This window comes from Rhagoletis pomonella, unplaced genomic scaffold (genome assembly GCF_013731165.1).
Source record: "Rhagoletis pomonella isolate Grant_MI unplaced genomic scaffold, Rhpom_1.0 Rhpom_scaffold_00002, whole genome shotgun sequence".
NCBI lineage: Eukaryota > Metazoa > Arthropoda > Insecta > Diptera > Tephritidae > Rhagoletis > Rhagoletis pomonella.
This window is the reverse complement of record NW_023458556.1, coordinates 50,674,894-50,679,506: the sequence shown is the minus strand read 5'-3', so window position 1 is coordinate 50,679,506 and position 4,613 is coordinate 50,674,894.

Sequence of the window (4,613 nt, the reverse complement as noted above, 5' to 3'; positions counted from 1 at the left end):
TGTATATGTGTATGTATCTAGTGTTTAGGTTAGCGTCGTTAACTCTCGCGATGAGCTTAATGGCGGCACTATATGCCATGCTAGTAGCGTTTTGATCGCTTTGGTCGCTGTTGTCTTCATGGCTCCTGTTATCAGCAGAGAAGGCAGTCGTTGAACTTTGTCCATTTTCGCAGCGTTAGCCTTTTTATTCAGAGAATCCCAACAAAGTACTACCCCGTAGTAAGGAATCGGTCTTACCGCCGCGGTGTAGATCCATTTTACAATTTTGGGCTCCTGACCCCAGTTTTTGCCAATATTCCTGGTGCAAGAGTATACAGCAGTAGTGGCTTTGCGAACCCTTTCATCCATGTTAGTTCCCCAATTTAATTTCCTATCCAGAACTAGACATAGATATTTAACCTGATCAGTTCTATACAGTGTGGCATCATTTAAGGTGACATTTCCGAGCGATGGATAAAGGTGTTTCCTTATAAATTGTACAAGTTCTGATGTTGAGGAATCTACTCGTAAACCACGGTCACTGCACCAACGCGAGAGATTGTTTAGTAGGACCTGAATGAGATAAGTCTCGGTTGCCAAATGTTTTCCTGCAGCCGTAATGGCAATGTGAGGAGTCTCTAACAGCATAGCAGCATATATAAATCTGCTTGTATTCAGTCCACATATTTGACGTTTTCGCTTGATTAAATTTCGTTTTGAATTCCTTGCGTAAGTTCAGTATTTCATGCGACCATTATGGGGTCGTTGCTTTCTCCTTTTAATTTTGAAACATGCTGCTTTCGTTGCTCTTTTAAAAGCATTCGTAATCCCTTCTACTGCTAGCATTTAAGTACGGGCGTGAGTTTCGGAGGTTTCAGGCAACGATCTGATTAGTCAGCGTCTAAACACCTCCCATTTTGTTCTTCGGCGATTTACGAACGCTCTATGTGCACAGATCAAGATGTTCAATTTAAAGCTAATTTACATGCGATCGGAGAATGAGTTCTTCCCCGGACACATGCCATTTGCTCACCAATTCCTCACCTCGTCTGTAGATCTCCTTCTGTGGGAAGTTACAATAGCATATTCTAAGATTATTGCATTTTTTCCAAGGTCTTCACATGCTAACGCGCGTTAAACGCGTAGTTGGGCCGTGTTTACGTCGCATTACATCGACTTTGATGGAGCAGTTGTAGCGTGTATTCTTTGCTCTGTACCGACTTTTCTGCATTATCGCGGTTTTCGCTGGCAATTAAGTAGCGGAAGAAGAGTATAGGAAAAATTGTCGAAGCCAAATATGCCTAAGTATCGAGTTTCGATACGAGTATTTATTTTTCGATACCTACTGAGTACTTGGTTCAAAAGTAACCATACCAAAATTACTTGTTATCGATCGAAAAGTATCGAGTATGTACTTGTATTTACTTGTATCGTTTCATCCCTACTTAAGATATCCACACACCTATGCCAGTCTGTCGGTGCGACTCTGTTCCGGCAAAATTACAACAATGCCGAACACAGTTTTAAATTACGAGCCACACACTTATACGAATTTGCTGCAGCGATTCGAACATTTACATTGCTTCTTTTCGTCGTGCCGAAATCGCAGACTGCCGCGTTTTGAGAACGAAAAAGGTCAATAGAAGGATTTTACAATATTAAAACAAAATTGAACGTAGGAAAATAACACATACCTGTAGCCCGTTTCTGTAACTTTATTTCTCTACTGGTAGAGAAAATACGTCACTCTCACCTACTAATTAGCAGTAGAGAACAGGGCGGCGAATTCATATCTCAATTCGCCTTGGTAGAGAATTGTTACAGAAACGAGCTACTGATATAGAAAATTTAATAATTTTTTTTTAAGAATATTTTTTGTTTGTCTATAAATTGCAAGTTTTTACTGCAATAAAATCGAACAGATGTTTGCGTACATGCGTTTTCGAAGCAGTAACGTCTGTATTAACAAAAATGGTGCGGATTCGTTGCGACCGAATCGCACAGGTGTGTGGATGCCTTTATCTTTCTTTTTACTGCATACACAAATTTTTAATTACAGCAAATCTAGGTAACAGCAAACAAATTAGACAATAAAAGTTCGAACTCAAAGTAATAATATTTTTTTTTAATTCCTTTCTTACTTTCCGGCATTTGTACAATGCACCTCATTAAGGTTTGAATCTAAATCTGCCATTGGTCTCTAGCCGTTTTGCACATGTGCTTGAGCTCAATGCCACTCAAACTGACTTTCGTGGTTTTATTTTGGCTATGTATGTATGTAAGTCTTTGTGTATAGAGCAAATGCTTTACGTACAATTCTCTGCTGCTTTTACCCTACTTTATCTCTTTTTTTGCTCAAATTTCTTTCCAATTTTAATTACTTAGCTACTATACACCCACAAATCCGTCGTTTTCAAAGAATTTCATCCCATCTTTCTACATTGTTCCGCCTATTTGGTTGTTGATTAAACTTAATAGCGTTTTCTAGTTTTATTTTTGATTTACATTCTTCTATCAACTAAGTATTTAGAATTTGTTGACTTGCCGTTTTTTTAACGTTATCTTGCTGTGTTTCATACATACTTATGCACACATTTTATACCTTCGTGAAGATGCAGTGGCATTATAACTTTAGTCCTGTATTTTTAATTAATATAAGAAGAGAAGATGTATACATATGTATGTATTTACATATAAATATGTACAAAAGTATACCAAAATTATCAGAACGACACTTTTTAGTCGAAAAATCTGCATGGTTGTCCAGCCGTCTACGAACTAATTGGTCCTTATTAGTGTGAATTTAGACTTGCTAAAGCCACCATAGACCGGTTAGTCACAATGGGTAAAAACTTGATAAATACAAGAGATAGGAGCTGCCTATATTTCGCGAGGTGTGCATTGGTATTTCCACGAAACTAATACATACATATGTGTGAAATGACTTTGGTAAATACAACCAGCCTCGTCAGAATAGGGAAGGACCTCACAGAGGTTTGTGATAGAACGACATCCCGTCGTGCGATTTCTTAAATCGGATACTAAGTACATAACTTGGAGAGATAATAAGAGTTGCAGAAATGATTCACTCTAATACAATATTTTAAAAGAGCGACCAATTATTGGCATACGCCAACTAGATTGACGTCATCTACTCCAACAAGCAGTACGTTTGTTCTGCCTTTCCCACGTTGGTTGTGGAAGTAAAGCGAATGGGCCTGGAAGTGAACAAGGAAGAGACGAAATACATATATCCTGTATTCCCAATAATAATGTCACCGTTGAAATCCAAAGGTGAATCGAGCAATCGACGGAAAAAGGACAGGTATAAGGTATAAAAGCTTTTTTGTCATATCATACTGTGCATAATGATATATTTTTTCGAAAAGAGTTGCCAACTGATTAATAATTAAATTCAAATTATTTAATAAGTTAAATAAATTATTACATTGCGGGTATCGATCGAAATGGGTTTGAAAAAGCTTTATTTCTAAATACGTAGAAGGGTTGCACCTGTTTAAAAAATCAAGCTCAACTTAAATAAAGGCAGTTAGAAAATTGAAATATTTTTCATGATATTGGTGTCAGGCGAAAAAGGTTGTGGTTCGAAAATATTTTTAGGAGAGTTTCCACCTGTTTACAAATTAAATTCAACTTAAATTAAGGAAATTAGTTACCTTAAATTTGTATCACAATTACGGTGTTAGGACAAGAAAATTTAAGGTTTAAGTTTGAAAATATTTTTAACAGGGTTACCACCCGTGTTGAAAGTCAAATTCAATATATATAATATAATATGTTGTTTTAATAATGACGTTTCAGTTTAGGGGCTGTGGCTCCGACGTAGCCCGCAGGTCAAGACGAAGGGGCTGGATTTTTACTTTTTAAATTGTTCGCCACGGACGAGAAATCGATGTAGTTTCGTATTACCTGCCATTCTGAATCAAAAACTAAATTTAAAAAATGGGCTTGGGTAGCGATATAGTTTTTCTTTTATATACATTAATACCGCAGAAATTTTAATTAACGCGCAGTAACTTTACTTTATGATAGACTAGAGCGGCCCGCACAAGCAATCAAATTTGTTTTATATTTTTTGATTATTCCAAATAAAAAAATCGGTTTAAACCCGCTAACAAACACAAATAATTTTGAAGCAAAAAACGAAACCGACTTCAATTCTCACAAAAAAATTTAAGATTATCGTTAATTTCTTCATGATCCAATGATCGAATTCAAACCAAATTAGTATGGGACTAGCTATAAGGTAATACAGGCGATACTAGTTTTTTAAATTTGCGCATTTTTTACGCTTATACACCAACGAAATATACATTCTATTCTTTGCATGCTTCTTCGATGCTCCCAAAACGACCAGTTTTACTCATTATACTCGTCACTGGCCTTAATAACCGACGCCCTAGCTCATAAAACTCAAATTTCAACGTTCATTTCTTTGTCCGGTTCATCCTGTCGGCATTGCTTTTAGCGTCGCCTGCACTAGCTGATGCTATTGCAGCTGATATTCATGTTGAGTTTGGGGTTTTTGTCAGTCGCTTGTAATCGCTCTGCCACCATTATATACATACATACATAGCAGTCCTATGGCCATCATACTCGCCGTTATCTTTGGC